The 22,491-nt window shown below is 40.7% G+C and overlaps 1 long non-coding RNA gene across 1 annotated transcript; it reads right to left on the bottom strand.

Annotated features, from left to right (window-relative positions):
- Positions 1 to 8,527: 8,527 nt before the first annotated feature.
- Positions 8,528 to 11,748, bottom strand: LOC127039043 (uncharacterized). The gene is made up of 3 exons (XR_007770862.1): positions 11,544 to 11,748; positions 8,689 to 8,857; positions 8,528 to 8,588 (listed from the first exon to the last, which is right to left on the bottom strand). It is a non-coding gene; the product is annotated as an uncharacterized LOC127039043 (long non-coding RNA).
- Positions 11,749 to 22,491: the final 10,743 nt, after the last annotated feature.

The following is a 22,491-nucleotide window of genomic DNA, read 5'->3' as shown; positions in this document are numbered from 1 at the left end:
TGAAAAAATGCACAACTATGTGAATCAATTACCATACTTATCATATAGATACTATAGTGAAGGGTAGGAATACCTAGGTGAGGTTAAATTAAGATGGATTTGATTAGATAGAAAATCTGTCAGATTCCAAGTATCCTAAAGTAGCTATCCTGTCCTAGGATCGACCTATCCTAACAGCAATGAGTTTCACGGCAAAAGTTACCCTTAGTGCCAGTACAGACTCTCTCCCCCTTTCGGACCATCTGTTTTGCTCTCCTTACCTCTCCTCTGTTCTCCTGGCCAAAAAGGTTACCACCAGAGAGTCAGTTAAATACATCCGAAGTTCAGCAGACCGCCAGTACCAGATACAACAGTGAAAGACTTTGCATCCAGGGGGTTGTGAACATAGACAGTGAGATACACTGGATAACATCTAAAACTAGGAATACTGTGTTCTCCGGTAGCACCTTCCCGGAGCGGACTCCCAACCGCTTCACAGACAGCATACTTCCCAATCCCCCTGAGAGTTCCTATCCCCATTTTACTGATGCACAGGAAGACTGAGTGACTTGCTACACAGCCCAAAAGCTGGGAACCAGACCTCAGATCTCCCAAATCCCAGTGTTAATCAGTACACTATGCTTCTACCTACATCTACATCAGGAATAGCACCGTGACCTAGGTCACATCTATACCTGTAAAGGGCATCTCCATTTGTGAACTAAGATAATATTCACAGGAAGGCTGTGGCCTTTTCCACCTACATTTTACAAAACAGCAATTATTTTTCAATGTTTATTAATTCATTCAAATGTATACCAAAGGGTGCCCATCTCAAACCGTAGACAATATTTAAAAAAAAAACACACACAAAAAACAGACTCTGGCAATTATCTACAGATAAAATTACCCTGGCAGGAACAGAAACAAACACAAATTCAATAAACTCCACTAACAAAATCACTATAAGAGGCACACTCCAACCTCCAAAAGGGGGAAATGTATTTAATAGGGTTAATTATGACCTATTAATTATATAGAGAGGTAGCATGGTATAGCTGATACAGCCAATGACTGGCTATGGTTACTAATAACACACAAAGCCTATTAATATGGATGTGATGTCAGGCAGGAGTTTTAATAGTGCAGTGACACACTGTTGATACTAATGATTTTTTTGGAATAAGAAATGTAAACGGACAAATTTTAAGAGACTCATTCTACCCTTATAATAAAAACAAATAGGCAGCAATATAATACAAGAAGATGCTGTCCTGCATTTCAGGAACCGAGAGCTGCTCTCAGCTCATGAGGTCCCTAGAATCACTTGATGGAATTATATAGCTTTGTATGACATTTGCACTGTGTGCACAAGTATTGAAATTTTATTTAACATATAGGGCCTGATTCTCTCTCATACCAATTTTACTCTGATGTAATGCCACTGGCTTTAATGGGATCATTCCTGATTTACAACACTGTACATGAGATTAGAATTGCAGGTCAGCAACTATGCTTTAAGATGCTGACCTGCCATTAGTTTTGAAGGGAGAAAGCGTTTAGCAGGCTGGAGGCACAACCTTCTAACACACAATCAAAGACTTGTTTTAAAGATTTGAAGTTACTCTCTGCAGCCTCTGCATGCATCCAGGTTGATATTCAATGGATGTACCTCTCAGCACAGTCCTCTCAGTCACTAAATAATGTGATCAAATCAAAACTACTTTCCATACAATTATAAAACATAACAGGTTACAGCAAAAAAATGTAAAATCTCCAAAGCAGCTCAAAGCTAATTAATTTCTATTACTAGTGAGAGAAGAACCACTTAACGTGGCTTTTCTTATTTAAATTACCATTGACGGCACCTGCTTTCTTATTCTTGGGAAATCCTGCTACAATACTGGTTAAATTATGTAAGACTGTAGAATTTATGAAGATAAGGCAATTAGCATTACAAAAACAATTCCATGTTACAATTTATAGTGAATAGAAAGAGTTATGATGCTCTGTTAAATGGCTCAGTGATGCATTACATATTTAGTTAATCCTTGTTGTAGTTGTGAAAATTTAGGGCTAAATGGTGTCATTATGTTCAGTAATTAATTATTTTGTTTCATTTGGTGGGTACTTGATCTATATTGTTAGGCAATAATGCAGCAGTAATGAATGGAAAATGCAAAGGTCCATGTAGCCATTGCTCATATGTATAAATGAGCAACAGGCATTTGGGGCAATGATTGAGCCTCCAGTGTTGTCAGCAGCAAACTTTACCATTAAGATAGAAAATATACTTCTATGCCCTGAAAAATTGATCCTCTGTATTGTGATGGTTAAGTTAAAATGTTCTTACAATTCCCCCTCCACTCAAAAACAGATTCTAATTTATCAGCTACAAAATGTCAGACCCCCAACTCTTATGTGCACCCTTTTTAACCTCCAGGTACCCAGACACTGGGATCGCTCACACGTACATAAGCCTGATATGTGGTTTTAAGCAAAGCAGATGCAGTATCTGCCCATGCTGTGATGCTTCCAGCCTTTCAGGAGTTAATCCTAGATGTATTCTAGAGATGGAATAAATTATTTCACTTCCACCAGTCACAGAAAGAGCAGAAGAGTGTGTTCCCTGCAATTCCTCTGTGCCCACCTGAGGTAAATGCAGGCTGAATTCTAATGCGAGGCTGAGGGTCTCCAACCTCCTGCCAGCTGAAGGTGAGTGGAAGGCATGGTCTGCTCTCATGGGAGTGTGCCATGACTGGTGGAGGAGGCACTAACTGGTAAGATTTGCTGGTGCTGGTGAAGGAGACATTTCACAGAATAAGAGGTTGGAAGGGACCTCAGGAGGTATCTAGTCCAACCCCCTGCTCAAAGCAGGACCAATCCCCAGATTTTTCCTCCAGTTCCCTAAATGGCCCCCTCAAGAATTGAGCTCACAACCCTGGGTTTAGCAAGTCAGTGCTCAAACCACTGAGCTATCTGTCCCCCCCCCTCAATAGTGCCCTCCTGGGGCACCATTTACAGGGTACATTCACTAGGGTATTTTATAACAAAAGCCGTGCTACAGACTGACCATGCATGTCGAGACAGAGATTTCCTGTGGAATGGTTGCAGCTGTGACAGTTCCTGTCTTGATGCTTCCCTGTGTTTGGTGTGGAGGGCACTGGCCCAGAGTAATTCTGATGCAAAGGCTTATGAAAATATAACAGTGCCTAGAGCTTTGGAGATGGGCTTTTCATCAAAACTGATAAAAATAAACCAATCTTGGCTCTTTTTCTGGTAGTGGGCAGTGCTAGTCAATAGCACCCTTTGCTGCTAGTATTCTAGTAGGTCAGGAACTAAGAAGCTTCTTTCCTTCTAAACTTGAAGCCAACTTAGTAATGCTCAGTGGGAAGATTAATGCAAATTATATATAAATTCCCTCCATCCATATCAGGTTTGATCCCGGCAGTAACCTGTTTCCTTCTGATAGCAAAGGCAGTAATGGAAAGATGATTGATGTTTGCTGGCCCTGTCTTGTTTATAAATAAGTGAATGTTGAAGCTATGAAGCAAACGCTCTGACAACAGACTCCAAAGGTCTCCAGCAAAGCTCTGCTAGTTTTTTGCCTCCCAGTTCTCATCTGAGCTCCATTGTGGGGAGCAGAAGAAAACAGAAGTTTATTTCAAAGCTTTCCAAAGCAAAGCTAGTGGGAGGAGCACAGCACAACTACCAGCTGTTGCCCTGCAGAGCCTAGCTCAGCCATCTATAGGCCTGAAGCTGCTGCTGCCACCACTCCTGCCTCTCATCCTATAGGGACAACAGTGTGGTTAAAATGTCAGATCCACGCTGAGTAAGAGCTCCATCTTCCAGCTGCCCTGTACCCACTTTGTTTAATGCACTTTAAAATTTATATCATCTCCCTACTGTGACCCTTTCCTGGTCCTAGATGCCCTATCTAGCTTTCTGTCTGAATATTTATAACGTACACATCACCATAGTATGGGGGAGGCACAATGCAAATAATGAAGAGTGCACCTTACATAAAATAAGACAGATCTTCAAAAATTAACTCTATCCTGCAGTCTTCAGAATAGGCTGAAACTTACAGGATGTACTTTACTAAATCTCCACTATATTGGCAAAAAATACTCCTCTGCTGTATCCAGTGAAGAAGCTGAATGGGTCAATGACTAAAGCACACTAAAGCAGTAGTAACCATGCAAAATTCTGAAGTCTTCTCCCACCTGCAGAAATATTCTGCAGTGCCTCAAAGACACTCTTCCAACGGATAAATCTGTCTGTCTGTGAAAACGTATCTGCACATTGCACGTGACCAAGCACATTGTTAAGTTATTCAGCAGCACTCAATAAAGCAAAGGAGCCATTTTCTCTGAGGCTGGAAGTGGCTTGTGCAGCACAAACCCTCCATTTCATTCAGTTGCCTGGGAACCTCCCTGGACTCTACAACTGGCTGGGATTAATTCATGCATCTGAATCCTCCCAAGAATGAGAAGGAAATTAAACAAAATTCTATTCGGCCAGGCTTCCTTTCCTCAGAGTAAGAACTTTTACCTGTTTAAGTATAGTTAGCTCCTGATTGCCTGAGATTTCTGGTCGGGTTTGTCAGCTTTCACTGGCTTGATTCTGTCATCTAATGCAGACTTTCCCATTTGAAAACCCAAGGAGGAAAGCCAGTGAACCAACTAATTTGTTTTGGCAAAGTATGCAAGCTGGAGAGTAGAAAGGCTGCTAACAATACAAAGGCAGGCATTTGCCTTAATTCAGATCTCTAGCAGGAGGAATGCTCCAGCAGTCTCTGCCTATGCCTATGAAATGTTCCACACTAACAAATAGCCACACTTGCAGCAATGGAAAACTTCCTGCCTACACTTGAAAAATCACTAGCCAAAACCACGTTTTGTCCCACATCTGACGATTTCCAAAGTGCATGTCCATTTTTCTAAACTACTAGGGATGTTGCATACCCTGTGCAACTGCACCTTCTGGGGAATTTTTATTTTTTACTTCCTATCCTAATATTTTATGTGGTGCTGCTGAACAGCTGAAAATGAGGGTAGCCATGAGACAGCAGCAGAGTCACCACTGAATGTAGCTATCTCTAAACACTTTGTAATTCTATTTGGTAAACACTTGTATAGCAGGATGAAGATAGGAGTGTTATGTATTAGTAATAATTCAGTAGTGTTTAGAGACTTTCAAATAATGTTATATGAATCAAACAACATCCACAACAGGATCAATTCAGCACAAAAGGGGCGTATTAGATATTTCACATTTCTCTGTGTCCAGAAAAAGCAGCAATTCATAATTGCTGAACTGTGTTATTATTTACACATGTGGTAATTCACTATAACTATATGGTCTAATTTCAAGGTGCTGAGACCCTAGCTCTCACTGTAGTCAATGGAAGCTGTGGGAGCACAGCATTTTGAAAAACCAGGCCAATACAAACTTCATTGCCATCTATAGATTTATTTATTAATATTTGAAAGTGAGTAAAGAGCAACAAAGCAATTTTCTTCACAATTTTTTTTAAATAATCCCTGTAATCCTTGTAATCCAGCCCACTGTCCATTTCAAGATCCTAAAGGAACATTTCTTTTTTGGTGAAGCTTATTAAAATAGATACGGGATCCTGGCCTCATGCCAATGTAGCTTCAACAGAGAATACAGGCTAAGAATGGCCCTATCAAACATGTCATGCAAATGTACATTGTTGTTTAAAATCATTTCACAACTGTTCTTTATTTTTTTAAGGAGAATGTTTCTGTAAATAGATCATCTCTCAGAAATACTCACTTCACTTTCTTTGATAATGTAAAAAGAAAAAACTTTCAAATATCACAATTTGCAAATTAAAACCTTTAAAATAATGGGATGACTGCTCTGGAATGGGATTATTAGGATAATATGATGTTTAAGTGGGGCTCTTTGCCTCTCAAAGGACTTGCCTGAATTTTGCTGAGCTCATTTCACAGGAGACCTCAGAGATCAGTTATGACTTTTATTAAAGTCAAACCAATACCTGTATTCGCAGAAGCCTAAAGGAAATTTCTTTCTGTAACTCTGATTGAAGTTTAATGGGAACTACACAAAGAAAATTTACTTAACCTCCTCACCTATCTCTTCCACTGTGGAAGTCTAGTCATCATGTGCTCTGCTCCCAGGAGACAATATAAAAGAGAGCACTTCTCAATTTCATAATATTTTTCAGAGTAAAAGATATGAGACAGCTGCATAATCCAAAACTACATGAGAATCCCACATGCATCTGATTTCGAACCTTAATAAACTAGCCCTTTTCTGAAAAGTCATGTAAATTAATATGCTGTACACATTAAAAAGACAGAAACCATAATGCTACGGAGATCTAAAACGATAGATGTATTTCTAACATATACATATATGCAAACCAGAATCTTTTATGGCTTCAGATGATTCAATGTACCATTCCGAGATGTAATTATTTTTATATTCCTATATTAGCAATGAATTTGTAATATAATTTATATAGAAAGAATCAGGAAATAGAACCTGCTCTAATCAAGGAGTAGTCCTGGAGCACATGAAGGCCCACAGAGCCAATTTTACAGCGTACACCAGCATATATACATCCCAATATGCTAGTCAGCAGTTCCTCTTCCTCTCTCTCTGCTCAGATGACACAAACTGGGCACAATTCTCTTCCCCTATAATTGCTAGTTCCTACTGTCTCCATCTTCAGCTTCTTTGTGGGACCAGTAAGCACACAGCAGAAATACATGCAGGCCCTAGAAAGGTTTCCAGACTAAGACGACTGACATGCTCAATTTCGCCTATCATCAAGCAGGGCTCTTCAGTCACTTACAGTTCTCCAGGCAGGACTGAATGGCAGTGAATTCAGATAGAAAATGGTAAGTACATCAAATGGGCCTTCCTAGGACTGACTGACTTTTCCCCAGACCCTTCCGTTGGTGAAGAAGCAGACTGAGTTTGCTTTATCAGCACTGCGGTTGTCTGGGATGATGACAAGAGGTCGATATTCTGCATATGCTCAATTACACCCATTATTGTTCCATTAAATTGTAACAGTTCTGCGAGAGCTCAAGATGGAAGGAAGAGGCCTTTGCAGTGTTTATGTGGGAGGATCTAGGCCACATACTTACAGGCTGCACCCATGGGCAAGGGCTGCCTGGTTCCTTCATGGATGCCCTTCCCTCCGCTATTGAATGGTTACGACATTTAGGCTAATACGTTTGACTTAATTGCCTACGTAGATGCAATTATGAAATATATATTTATTATAGGAGAGACAGCATGATCCTTACCCTCCCACTCGGCTATGTCCCTGTTCCTGAGAATGGAAGAGAAGCAATCTTTGGGCTGGAGAGCATAACTGATAGTGGGAAGTGGACCCTGTGCCTAACAAAAACGTTTTGTGACCTGTTCTTATGGTGACTGAACTAGGAAGACATGGACTGTGCCTCCCTCCCACATGTGGTCTCTTCTTCTCCTTTCTGTATCTCACTCTATAAATCTTGTTTTATTACCTCAAATGTAATTAAAATATCAGTTTGAATAACACTTGTTCAGGAAGGAAAAGCCTTCATCTAATTGTCTCTGGGCTATTCTGCCTTGAAATTCTACGAGACCAGGCACTGTGCATTGAGCTTTCCATGCAGGATACACCACACGCCTGTGGAACGGGCTCTTTGTTCACAGGATCATAGTAACCCTTTACTCTTCCTTGACTTAGGTTTTACCAGAATTTGAAACCAGAACCGAGAGCTAAGTATGGATGGACCAATAACCTGCTGATTATTTGATCATGCAAATAAAACGTGCAAAATAAAACACTTCACCATATGCACAAAGCGGCTAATTAGCTGCAAGGGAACAACTTGCTGAAGATAAACCAGAAAGACATTCAAGCAACATCTGGGCCAGTAGAAGGCTGTAAAATGCAGTGAATGGAAGTAGTACAATTCAAAATACTCTTGTTTAGTGATGCATAGTTCTCTTGCTGAGTGACAACCTGCATGTGAGCGCACAAACATTTAATCTTTGACATGCCAGATAACCATATATTAACAAACAAACAAGTAAGATGCACTGCAAATTCTGTGCAAGAAAGCAAGTCATTGGACAAGAGAATGTTGTGATGTCCAGGTTACCTTTATCAACCATTTCCAGGAATGGTTTTTGCTCCCCACTAATTCAATTCCTGTGTAAGTTACACCTTTCCTATATCTTACCAAAAACCAGTATTCATCAACACGGGCTTCTCTGTGCAAGCCAGATACAGGGGGAGAGGCGAACAAGAGGGCAGCAAGGCAGAAACTACTCTCTCAGGATAAGCTTGTTGGGGAAGAAGAAGCCTGTGGAATTTATACTGAGCAGGATCCCACTTGAGAAAAGAAACCACCCCATTTTATCCCCTCAGAATTGAAGATCATATCAAAAGCCTTTAAATGGGCCAAAGCTGCATTAGCCTTCACTCAAAGCAGCTTATCTCATTAGTGTACAGAATTCTGTGATCCCCCTCATTTAAATATTCAGTTTTGTACCTTTTTAGGATTAATTCTCCCTTCATGTGCTTCTCAGATTTGTGGAGAAAGGCAAAAGCACTGAAAAGTAGAAAAAAGGAAATATCCATTTTCTATATTAAAAATAACTTCAGAAGATAAGAAATAAACTTCATAAAATTTGTAAGTTTAAACTGATTACCTTCTGCTGACCTGAATCCCCATGGTTCACAGCGAGGCTGCATGTATGTTTCCAGAATCAGGATCAAATCTCTCTGTGGAATGGCTCAGTGAATATTTACTAGCAAGACTGGAGGAGGCAGCTTCTGTATTAATCTCCTTCTGACAGGGAGAGAAGGCCAGCAAGCAACCTGTGGAGTAATCAGTAGATTTACCTTTCTTAATTCATTTAGGGAGGTTTATGTCAACTTTTTCCCAGCAGTAATTAATAAGAAGCTTGTCTGCTGCACTCAGTGGCGGCTGTGTTCTCTGACCCTTTGTACATTTGGAACCCATATTTGTTGAGAGAAATGGCAGTTCTTCCAAGAAGGGATCTAGTTATTTTGCATTGCAGCCTGCAGTCATGTAAAATCACATTGAACTATAGAGAGACACAAACCCTTTAAATCTTGTCACAGGTTGCAATGAGCTGCATGAATGGCAATTTTCACTATGAAAATGTTCATCTCAAAAGACTTTTCACAAATATTTGCAAGGGCAAAATATCACTATTTTTGGCTCCAAATAGAGCTCTGCATGGAAAAGTTGGTGAAACTCCTACAAGGCAAATTTGTGAATTTCTATTAATTTGTCCCATGTGGCAAGGACATTTTAAGAGACAAATATTTTGAAATGATAGTTTATTTCTGCAAAATTATTTTTCATTTTGGAAAAAAATCAGAGGGAGAACTAGAAAAAAAATGTAAAAAACCCCAAAACTATAAAAGACTCATGTAGATTTCAGATGGAAGGTTTTAAAAATGGGAGATGACACTTATTCTTTGCACTTATCCCAGGTTCTCAAAGCAAGCTGCAAATATTAATGAATTAAGACAAAGTAGGTAAACACTATTCTGTTTCATAGATTTTCAAGTCAGAAGGAACCATTATGATCATCTAGTCTGACCTCCTGCATAGCATAGACTCTCGGCCAGTAATTTCTCCATCAAGCCCATCACTTCTGTTTGAGACAGGGTAAACCCCTTAGGGGAAAAGTGGTCAAAGATGAAGCTAAGTCAAGGAAGTTAAGGGATTTGGTCATGATCACACAGTAAATCTGTGGCACAGCCAGGAATAGAGCTGAGATCTCTTGACTCTCAGTTCTGAACTTTAACCACAAAGCCATCTTCTCTCTCCTCACAGCCCCTAAGCATGTAAGGGTTCACTTGAGCTGCAAAAACGTTATGCTCAGAAGTAGAGAAGCAGAGCAGAGCCGTCACTTCATTGATGTACTGTTCTGTCTGAGTCTCGGCACACGTGAGGACCATGTAAGTCTGAAGAGGTACAGAGAGGGAAGGCAAAAAACAATTCAGATTCACTACTTCCTGGGCCAATTTCAGCCAACACCAGGGTGTCCTACGAAGTGTGGAGGCCCCTTATTCAAATCATCAGACACTGTCAGGATCCCAACAAGGGTCAGAGCACATGCAAACTTGAGGCTGGAAAGAAAAGGGGAGTTCGTAGTCAGGTTCTAGGCCATGGTCAGAGTCCAGTTTCAGGCTCCAAGTCAGGAGGCAAAGTGCAAATCAAGCCGAGGTGAAAGCCAGGCATTCAGGAGCAGGAATGATCATGGCATCTATAGGCAAACCATGCTGTTGCCAGGCCTTCCTGGAATGCTTCTTGGGTTTATATTGGGCAGGGAGCCAAGCAGGCACCATGAAGCTGCTGCCTGTCAGACTCTTTAGGCAGGACTTCCCATGGTACACATGGTCTGTGTCCACAAGCTTGCAGCTGTCACTGGCAGCCTGGAGATGCCAGCTGTCTGGCAGGTCTACAGTGCTGGGTTTTAACCGTGTGGGGTCTTACACACACAAGTGAAGATGTAGCCACTCTGAAGAGGCCCAAGATGCATCCTGTGTGAGCTGGTGTGGAAAGGCGGTAAGCATAAGAGTCAAAACTTTCTTTAAACACAGCCAAGCAGCTCACCCTGAACATCCTTCTTGTCAACGATGCCAGATCAGCAGGTTAATCCTTCCCTGTCAATGCATCTCTGAGACCCTCAATGTTATTTTAATGCAGCTTTTGTGATGTGAATAAATACGTTATAGAACAATAGACTGGAAGGATCTATTCTCCAAAGTTTTATGAATGTTTATGCTAAGAGACATCAAGACATTTCCGTAATTTTCACTATGACAGAGCCAGAATGCACTGTCTTTTTTTCTATTTCCCAGCCTCAAAATAAGACTCTTCTATAATTCCCAGTAGCAATTTAGATACAGCAGGCCAAAGGAAAGGGAAATTTGAATGTTTTCTGAACGTTTTACTTACATTTCCATAAGTGATGCTCTAAACTTTACTATAGTCATTTAGATATCATAAATGAAGTGCTCAAGCATCTGCTGCTTCATGAATAACACAGATACCTTCCTGTTTGCCATTTCTGTCTGTAGATACATTTCCAGTGAATAGATACAAAGAGCATATTCAGAAGCAAATCTAAGCATGTGTAATTCACATCTTCTCTTGGCCTCCTCAACATGCTCATCACACCAGCTCTCTGGACTCCCTCAGCCTCGTGGCTTTCTATCACTCTATAACATGCTGCACATCTCTCCCCACTTACACATCACTTCTGATTATAGTCCACCCAGCTTGACTGAGTCTAAATTGGTATAACTCACAAGCCAAGGGGCCAGAAAAAGGAGTGTACCAAGAACAGCAATGAACATGGGGAGTTGGGGGTATAAGTATGTGTAAGATAAAATAAGCTAAACCTGACTTTAACTTCGATCTCCTTACCATTTAAGTTACACCAACCGATTAGATACCCCTCTTGTACATACTAGTAAGTAGGTCTAAAGAGGGCTAACTGAACATAAGATGATTTAAACTTACCTCATTACATTATTCTATTTCAATGGGACAGAAATGCTTTCAAATTCACCCCTAAAATCTTCAGTTTGAGGCCTTGCCCAGCCTTGACAAATGCAGTGACCTCCCTGAGATCTGGTGAAGCTTGCGTCTGCCATTGGAATACAGTTCGTGTCCTGAGCAGAGCAGCTTGGACATGGATGGCAGTGGTCATCTCAGACATCTTGCAACAGAAAACAAAAAGCAGTAAATATACATTAAATAATGCTTTATATTTCATCTCAAGAACAGTTTCTAGGTCTCCTGGTTTGATCATTTTAACTGTGACCGTCCAAGCTCTAATTATACTTCCCAACTGAAGGCAGAGACTGTTCCAAGGGAAATGAGGTTTATGCTGTTGTTCAGCAGGAAGATGAGACTGTTGGCCTGCTGAGCTGGCATGACTTTTAGTTGACGATATTAATAACAAGTCAGTTGATACGATGTGCTGAATCCTAAATACTCACTTCTCCTGTACGAATGTGCAATATTCCAGCTTAATATATCACAGACCAGCTATTGCACTGAATCTTTCTGTAGAATCCTCTGAGACAACAGAGGCATCTGCTCTCACTAGGGTGACTAAGTTCACTGATGGTGAAAATAATGCTGTGCTGCTTTATCTGGGTTTCAATTAGACTATTGCCTGTTTAGAATTAAAATATTTTTCTTTTCACTAGTGTTTGCCACCTAAAACCCTCAAAAAATCAAAGCAGAGCAATATTCAATGCATTCTCTTTAATTTGTACATGTAAACGAGGCAGGGTAGATTGTTCTTGTAATTTCACAGTATTTTGCTCTCCACATTGCACAGATGCCAGTGTTTCCCAGTCCAAACGCTAGCGCAAACAAGATATTTATAATACAAAGGATTTTTCTCTCTTGTCCTTTTAGGGCTACATAACTCTCTTTTGTGCAAAACCCATTCAGCAGAAGCACAGACTAGGAAAACAAGGCAAAAGCATTGTGCGTCAATTTCTGTTTTGCATACTCTCTGATCCAAGCCACCCAGGATGACTATAGGTGAAATTAGTAAAGTTCCACAAATTTTCTGTTTTGCTTCTTAATTTCAGTAATAAAATTGCCTCCAGAAACAACATATTATTCTTTGTGTTATAGGGACCCCTTATTCAAGTCTTGGAGCCCCACCCAGGGATCGGGGCCCCTTAAGTTATGTGCTGTAACAACATAAGCTGAAGGGGATAAAAAACAACAGGAAAAAAACAACCTATGAGCCTTGCAGGGCAAAAGAAGTTAATGCTGGAATTTCAGATTTAATCCATCTCTGAGAAGGAAGAGCAATTGACTTGGTCTTAACGTTAGCTGTGGAAGCTCTACTTTACATACATGCTGTTTCAACATTTCTGCGTAACAATCCATCCCCTAACAATCAATATTCAAACCTGATACACATGCAAGCTCTCTGGCACGCCAGACCTAATGTCCATCCTTTACAAGATCATGAAGCCTATTTTAAAATTGAGGATCAAATTGTCCACTGACCTCCAGGGGACTCCAGTTCTTTCCTTACTGACTTCTCTAACTACTAAAAAATAATTCTCTGCCACATTGGGCTACACACATCTCTACATTTTAAAGTAGGGACTTTTTTATTTTAAGTGGTTCAGACAAACTACTGTTCCTTTCTTCCTGACTTAGCCAGGAGTTGCTGGTAAAATTATACAAAAATCCACACATTTGGTTTTAATTATTTTTATTTGCATAACGGTAGTTCCCAGAATCCCCAATCACAGATCATGGCTGCATTGTGTTAGGTGCTGCACAAACATAAAAATTAGAATAATGACAAGACACAAGAGGTAGAAGAAAGTCACCTGAGTAGATCTGTAACATTGTGTTACTTTCCACAAGTCTTTTTCACAAATTTTTGCAAAACTACAGGATTCTGGTACCACAACAAGTTTTCCTGATGTGAAACCCAAAGGTTTACAGTGTACTGCATGTGCAAAATCTATTGGCTAGAGAGATCTCTTCTCTATAAATAATCATATAAGTACAGGTACTGGACCTCTTTTTCACCAGTGCCATGAACTCATACAGCTGCCAGTCTGTCTTTGCTGTTAAAGAGAGTCACAGTTAATGAAAACTAGCAATTCATCCCTAACAAGCTACTTAAATTCTTAGAAACACACACTGTGTCATTATTCTCATATTAAATGTAGGCAGGAAAAATATTCTTTCCCAGTTATAGGTCTCAATTTATTCTGCTTTAACCACTAAAACTAGAAATGGCATGGCTGGGGCAGAGTTCGAGTGGAAGGAAATACAATATTGATCTTGAAAGCGCCCATCTTAAAATAGCTCTGGATAAATGTGTTAAAAGGTGAACTACAATAACTTTAATTTTAAAACCCAAAGAATGTTAATGACTCCAAATTAGTGAAATAATGACCTAACGGCATGAGTACAAATGACAGTCACAAAATCTGCAATCTTGTTTTTGCACTGCCAAATAAAACTGTAAGAGCAGGTGTGAGAACTTCCACTGCTGAATAATTTAGCTGATTCACAGTCCAGTAGTTGGACATGCAGGTACTCAGGTCTGACCTGCATTTAACGGTAAGGGTGCAAACCTGAGGAAACAAACTTTGCAGAAGCAACTGGCATCTTTGGGAAATGCTGCTCCAATATGTGGATTCTAGGCCTCACTTCTGTCAAAAAAGTAAGTTTCAAGCGAGATTTTCTGATTCAAGTTATTTTTTCTATTTGGGCTATGACTTTCTACAGGAACTTTCAAGGATTTCTGCTTGTAAGAAGCAAAGACTATTTCATGCACAAGTTCAAAAGACAACAGTGTCCTATACCTGCAATCCGTGGGCAGAGGAATGAAAATCAGACTCTCCTGCTGCAACATTGGTAGAGTCCTACTTAATCCAAATGGTCCCTTTATTGGGACATCTCCTAAGCAACTCCTCTGGCGTGCTACAAATGGTAATGACTGCATCTTAACTGGGAGTTAATTAGCAACATTTCTGCCTAATGGGTACACATTTGACCAGATGTTTAATCAGGTGTAAAACAGGTGTAAAGTTCTCTGTTCTAGTCTTGTAAAACAAGAGCTGCCAAATTACAATTTTTAAAAACAGAAACAAAGCTGAAATGGGATAAAAACCACTTCTGTCTAGTAAAGTATTTCTTGTTCAAACGATCTTTTAATGGCCTCTCATCTGGATTAAGCGGCTGTCCCAATGAAGAGAGGCTACTAACTAGTTGCCCTAATTAAAAAAGGGGACTCAGCTTAACTAAATTCCAGATTCAGTGTGAGGATGAAGTAATATAGGGCAAAACAGAGGCCACTTTATGGGTAACATGTCAAATGCCCATCAGGCAGAGAAGGGGCCCAGAAAGGCAGCCAGGCAGCACTATGCTGTAGGTTATTTCCCAGGACAGAAGTCAGGCTGCATTTTTCCCATTCACTTGCTAATTCCCTCAGTGGTACTGAAGATACCTGTGACAGCTTCCTGCATTACATGACAGATTTAAACAGATGCTTTTACAGCAAAACATAAACTGTGTGATCAGAACCTAAAATTCTGAAAAAAAAAGTGACAACTTAAGAGTCTAGAAGAGATGAGACGTGAGCAGAGAGAAAGCTGCTCTCATGTCTGGCAGATAACTGAGTAGCTGGGTTCTTTGTAAATCTTCATCTGAAAAGGTTTCTTAAGGCCTTTAAAGTTCATGGCATCTCACAATGGAAGCCATCCCAGCTTAAGAAATACACTGGATCTGATTTAACTTTATATCCCCAACCTCCGCAAAGCTCATCACCTCTAGGTTTTGCAGTATGTCATGTCTTATATGGGTCTGTCTTTTGGACTCTTATGTATGCTTTTAGAGACAGGTATTGGATCCTCTTAGTATTTTACACAGCACCATACACACTGTTAGCACTAAACAAAAGAGTAATGCCTCCAATCTCTACCTCTCTTGGTTGCATTCAAATACCACACCGTCTTATGCAACCCTCCATTGTGTAGAGGAAAATGTAATGTTGGGTGCTCTACTTTTTTATACTATGTGCCTGTGGCCCTTATTCAGCTATATTCCCATTTACTGAAACTGGAGATTTACTTTAGTAAAAACACCAACATCAGAAGTTCATCAAAGTTCAGTACTAACCTACAAGTACAGGCATGAGCATCCTCTCCCAGCCAGGATCTGGGCATATGGCCTGTCCAATCTATCGAAGATGTAAAACTTTCTCCATTTTCCTATTGTTTATGAACAAAAAGTACGCTGTTCACATTGATTTGTTTTTAAATTTCTTCCCATTGATAAGCCAGATTCTGTCCTCTCTTAAAATTATTATAAAGCAACCAGTCATTACATGTCACTATTGATCTAGATACTTTGGGAAGTGCCGCCTTTAAAACTGCATCAGGGTGCTGGCCTCTCAGATACTGCACCAACTCGATACACACTAGGTCCTGTGCATATGGAGCTTAGAAATGCAGTTGCCCTATGCATCCCTTCAGCAGTACTGAAATGGTTAAGGTTGCCATGTAGTGGTACTATGTAAAGGAGAAATTTCCCTGTCCTTGCCTAAGTGAATGGCTGGGATTAAACTGACAGCCCACCTTAGTGATGGTGGAATAATTGGTTGTTCAGCTCTGTCCTTGTCAGAGCTCTGACAGTTCTGCAGATGTCCTGCTCAGCTCTCCAAAGGTTAGCCTCAGCTGGAGCTGGTGTTCATTAATCATTCCTCCCTGACAGGATTCAGAGCAGCCCACATCTGCCACTCTGTCCCCCTCAATCCCTGTCGCACCCAGCTTGTGTGTAATCACTGCTCTTGTTCTGAAGAGGATGCTTGATAAGGGAATATTCATTTAACTGAAAGACACAGGGTGCGGGCTGCCCCTTTGGCCATTCCGCAGAGCAAGGAGCTGATAATTATGAATTTACTCTTGTTGGCCAAGACTCCCCGACCCAAATGCAATAAACTGCGCATTGGGTATATAAGGTACATATACGATAGCAACGCTGTCCTCTGCAGGTTCTGTAATGCTCTCTGCGCTGGCATTTTGTAGGCCAGGATGCAATTGTATTGAAGACATCAGACAGTGGTACGATAATAGCAGTACCGAGACAAGATTACTGCTAGCTGGGATGTACAAACTGCTCCAGGTATGGTGAGAACAGAAACAACCTTCATGTGACTGTTGCACTGGCCAGTTGGAAGTGTGAGGAAGTTCAGTGCACCTACTGTACCTTGTTATCATCTGCTCCCAGACAGCCCCCAGATTGTTAGTGCTGACTCATGGTGGAAAGGTACTTTCCAGGATATTTCTGACTAGAAAGCATCTGAGAAATCCTGTCCCCAAAATTTCTCCTGTCCAACAGCATAGCACCACATAGACCAGATAGTTCCTGTAAGGTTCAGCTACATAATTCATTCCTTCGGGGTTCTTCTGAATGCGAGTATCAGATCTTTAGAGGCTCTCCCAACACTAACGGGTGGCCTGAAAACTCACAGGGAGGGGGAGCATCTGGCATCCCCCAAAATTAAGATAAAAAAGGTGAACCTGCTGCTGTATCCCAGCCTCACTTGTCCAAACAGCTGCAAATTAACATAGAACCTGGTCCCATATTCCTCACGCCAACAAAGCTCCCAATGAGAGTATTTATGCAGCCTGGGTCTATTTTATAGCTGCACAGCAATGCATTGAAATGATACAATTTCAGCAATGTACTCAGTTCTCTGAAGTTTGTAAGCAACATACAAAATGGTCGTAAAAGGGAAAATATGGAACTTCACCAATAGCTTCTCTCTCTACAAAAAATACTTGTGATTTGGGAGGACAAGGATGGGAAGCATGACAGAAAACAGTGGGAAATTAACCCTTTTGCGCAAACCAGTCAATAATGTCAATCACATACCAACCCTAATCAAGGGGTAATATTGACTTTAGCAATTTAACTCTTTGTTCACTTATGCTTTGATTAAACTATTGTGTCATAGCTGAACTAAAAATCAAACACAACACCTATATATCCTGATTCAATTAAAATCAACATCAGCCCACAGAACAGCAGCATATTATAGTCAGACACCGTTTAAGAAATTCAATTACTACCCATTCCACAATATTACAACAAGATTGTCTACTGGGTTTGAGAGCCACTGGCTGCACTGAGGGCGATGCTGTTAATATGTGAGCAATGCAAGAGTCATCATTTCAAATAATTGATTAACTGTCTAGTCAGAAAGTTTAAAAAGGAACAAACAAGGACAAAAAGTAATTAGCATTCCTCTTTTAATTTGCAAATCTTGTCTTCCCAGCTAAAGATCCAAATGCCTGGACACTGCCCCACACATGTATACATTCCAACAAGTTTGATAGTATAAAGAACGTGCTGCAGAAAACATGGAAGTGACCAGTGGATTAAAGTGACCAACAGTTAAGCAGTTAGTCACCAAATGCAGTTACACCTTTTCCAAAGGGCTGTTAAGAAAAATACAGTGAGGCTGTCCATGTCTAGTACCAGCAATGCTAAACCTCATTCTCTTTTGCTGGCCCAGTGCTGTGGCTTGCTAGCTGTGTTATTTAGAAAGGTTTTTGGATTCACATTTTATGAGAAATATCCAATCAAAACAAATCAGGCCGGAGGAACCCAGGTCACCAACCCAGTCATGATGCCACAGGAAAAACCTGAGTCCCAAAACCACAGGCCTCGCAGAGTGGACATGATGCCATAATCTTCCCAGCTGTGAACAGATGCGTTAGATCAGATATCTGTGGTCCTACCTCCCAACAGCACATCAGATTTAACAACTTCTGTGGGGTGTGAGGGGAGCAGTCTCTTGTGAATCATTTCCAATCATGGCAGCAGTGGTTTTGATAGGAATGAGGACCCATTGCAGGCTGAATTCTGTCCATAAGCAGCATCAGTCTTTCACCTGCACAGTGCCTGGGAACTCTGCGGAACACTCTTCTTTCCCTTCACACCCCAGGGACTCTGTTTTCATGTCACTAAAACTACTTACCAAAACTCAGCTAAATGAGCTTCTCTAAAGGTCAGGGCTTGATGGAAAGTTCTCAGGAGCATGGACTCTCAGACATCAGCAATTTCTACAGAACACTGGATGGCTTTTCAAAGCAGAATAAAACTTGGGAATCAGGCTTTGGGTCAGTCTGGATCTGGAAGAGTACAACTATATCAATGAGAATCTCTCAAAGCCACAATACTGCATAGAGCTCTATGGTCTTGGGACAGGGTGTCTGGCCCTTCCAGGGGATTGGGGCCCAGCTCTACCTGTAAGGGAGACTGATCAGCTACGGACTAGGTGATTATAAAAACCAGCCAGTTGCTTTGGGGAGAGAGGAGTCAGGAGCAAGGAGGTTCTGGCAGGAAGCCCCTGGGTCAAGGGGAAAGAGCTGCAGGAAGTAGGTTGGCTCGTGTGACAGGCCCGAGCGCAGGGTAGGACTCTCCTGCAAGTGGCCTGTGGAGTGAGCACCTGTAAGGAATAGAGATGCCCTTGTAGAAAACCCCAGGTTAGGAGGAAGGGATGATTGATGTGCTGTACTAGTTTAATGTAGAAGAAATAAAGCTGAGGTCTTGAGAAAAAGGTCCTGGACCAGACTCTGGACATGGGTCTAATGGGACAGGCCAACAGCCCACAGGGGTCTTGTCAAGACGTGAGAGGCGGCATATCTGTCAGGCATACCTCAGTTCTCATCACTGTTCACCTAATCACTCTGTCCTACATCTCCTACAGCCATCTGCACAATCTATATCCTTCCACAATTGCTATATGGCTTAACTCCTGCAGTACAACCCCTCCTATAAAACTTACCCAACAGCAGAGACTTACAGCTCAGAAAAAAAGAACAGAAGTTCTAGGAAATGAAAGAAGGTTGGGCAAGGCCAAAGAAAGTGAATAGAAAAACAAGAGAGAGAGTGCACATGAGGAGTACAATAGTGGCAAATAAGTGAAACAGTAAAGAAAACAAGGGAGAGAGATGTTTTCTTTATCATTATTTACAGAAAAGAGACATGTTCTGTTTGTTTTATTTCTATTACCAAACAAACTAGACCCCTAGCCTGATCAAGATGGGAAGGGCCAGAAGCATTAAAAAATTGTCCATCATTCTTCCTACCTTTTTTTTTTTTTTTTTTTTTTTTTTTTTTTCTTTTTTTTCTTTTGAGGACAGGAGATTTGTGGGCAAGTGTTTCCAAAATATTCGACTGTGCCTATAAGATACGCGTGAGCGCCTGCTGGGGGACCCAGAAGTGGAGTTGTGTAGCCACCATGTAACTGCATGCTATAAATGAGTCTGCATGCCCCAGTGGTGTGCAAACGTGTTCCAAGGCTGAATGAACAAGCAGTTGCATGTGCAGACTGTATAAGTAAAGCTTAGCACAAATTCTGAAAATTTGTTTGTCCAATTTAAGCACTAATCAAATGTTCGCAGCTGAGTTAGCCCACTGAAAATAAGGGTTCAGGGATTCAGATGAAATTGCTGATGCATATGTTACTCTGTCAGCCAGAATGGTGTCTCTAATATTAGATCTCATCTTTTTGCAGTTTTAAATAGGGAAGAAGAGCAGCCCTCAGAAGACAGTATAGCAAGACATTGGCTTCAGCAACAACAATTACAGCCCAGACAGTTATAGCACAAGCTGCAACTTTCAGAAGTAAAATGCGAGTGTCAGTTCTGCAAATGTTCTGAATACTAAATGGCTTCCCATCAGGAAGGGACTTCTCAACTGCACTTAGTCCAAAACGTAATACAGCAGCTGTATGTTTAAATTACACATATGAACGCTAAGGAGCAATGGTGATAAAACACTATGTTAATCACTCTCAGACTGCAAGGACAGATACAACGAGACAGAGCAATTGTCATCAGAAGAATCACTCCGACACGAAGGTACAGCGTTGAGGCATCAGGATCAGTTTAGAACCAACCATTACAGGCAGTCAATTCAGCCATGCGGCTCCAACCATAGAAATAAAATACAGATGTGTTCCCTGCTCATCTAAGCCCCATTTTCACTGATTCCAGAGGATGACAAAAAGGTAAATTGTGAGGCTGGCTGGGAAGCTTTAGTACTGAGTCTTTTATATAAAAAATATAAAGGTGATGAATTAGGCAAATTGGTTAATGTCAAATCTCATCCATCAGAATGATTCAGGGCCAGAATGAGTAATAGTAATAGGAGAATGGCTCTTATTCTGAGCAACCAAATTAGCATGATCAGAACAGTCAAAGGAGGAAGCAATATCCATGTTCATACACAAATTGCTTTTCCTATGAAACATGTACATAACAGAAGTGGACTGAGCTGCACCACTTCTGCTATTGTGACTGGTCTCAGACAAAGCTCTCTATCAGAGAAAGAGGTACGTACCATTCAGAAAGGCCGACACATCTGATCCTAATAAATATTATTATTGTATATTATTATATAATCCAGATTGAGATGTCAGTAGACGAGATTTTTGAACAAACTGATAAATTAAACAGTAGTAAATCACCAAGACCAGATGGTATTCTCTCAAGAGTTCTGAAGGAACTCACATATGAAATTGCAGAACTACTAACTGTGATATGTAACCTATCACTTAAATCAGCCTCTGTGCCCAGTGACTGGAGGATAGTTAATGTAATGCCAATTAAAAAAAAAAAGAAAAGGCTCCAGGTGTGATTTTGGCAATTACAGGGCGATAAGCTTAACTTCAGTACTGGGAAAACTGATTGTAACTATAGTAAAGAACAAAATCATGAGACACACAGATGAATGCAGTAAGTTCGGGAAGATTTAACACAGCTTTTGTGAAGGGGAATCATGCCTCACCAACCTACTGAATTCTTTGGGGGAAGGGTCAACAAGCACGGGGACAAGAGTGACCCAGTGGATATAGTGTATTTGGACTTTCAGAAAGCCTTTGACAAGGTTCCTCACCAAAGCATCTTAAGCCAACTAAGTAGTCATGGGATAAGAGGAAAGGTACTCTCATGCATCAGCAACTGGATAAAAGGAAACAAAAGGTAGGAATAAATGGTCAGCTTTCAGAATGGAGAGAGTTAAATAGCAGTGTCCCCCAGGGATATTAAATTACTCAAGATAGTTACATCCAAAACTGACAGCAAAGAGTTACAGAGGGATCTCACTAAGCTGGGTGACAAAATGGCAGATGAAATTCAAATGTTGATGAATGCAAAGTAATGTACATTGGATAAAATAATCCCAAATCTACATACAAAATGATGGGGTCTAAATTAGCTGTTACCACTCAAGAAAGATCTTGGAGCCATCATGGATAGTTCTCTAAAAACATCTGCTCAATGCGCAGAAGCAGTCAAAAAAGGTAACCGAATGTTAGGAAACATTAGGAAAAGGATAAAAATAAAACAGAAAATATTATAATGCCACTATATAAATCCACGGTACGCCCATATCTTGAACACTACATGCAGTTCTGATCACTGCCTCTCAAAAATATATATATGAACTGGAAAAGGTGAGGAGGACAACAATAAAAATGAGGGGCATGGAACACTTTCCATATGAGGAGAGATTAAAAAGACTGGGACTGTTCAGGTTAGAAAAGAGATGACTTAAAGGGGATATGATAGCGGTCTATATCACCACAGATGGTGTGAAGAAAGTAAATACAGAAGTGTGATTTACCCTTACATATAATACAAGAAGCAGAGGTCACCTGATGAAATTAATAGGGAACAGGTTTAAAACTAACATAAATAGCCCTTCACAGTCAACCAGTAGCACTCACTGCCATGGAGTGTTGTGAAGGCCAAAGTATAACTGGGTTCAAAGACTAATTATATTATTTCATGGAGAATACATCCATTGATGGCTATTAGGCAAAATGAGCTGGGATTCAACCCCATGTTCTGGGTGTCCCTAAAACTCCAACAGCCAGAAGCTGGCACTGGACAACCAA

The sequence above is a fragment of the Gopherus flavomarginatus genome, chromosome 22 (assembly GCF_025201925.1).
Source record: "Gopherus flavomarginatus isolate rGopFla2 chromosome 22, rGopFla2.mat.asm, whole genome shotgun sequence".
Classification (NCBI taxonomy): Eukaryota; Metazoa; Chordata; order Testudines; family Testudinidae; genus Gopherus; species Gopherus flavomarginatus.
This window is presented reverse-complemented; position numbering and strand designations above follow the sequence as displayed.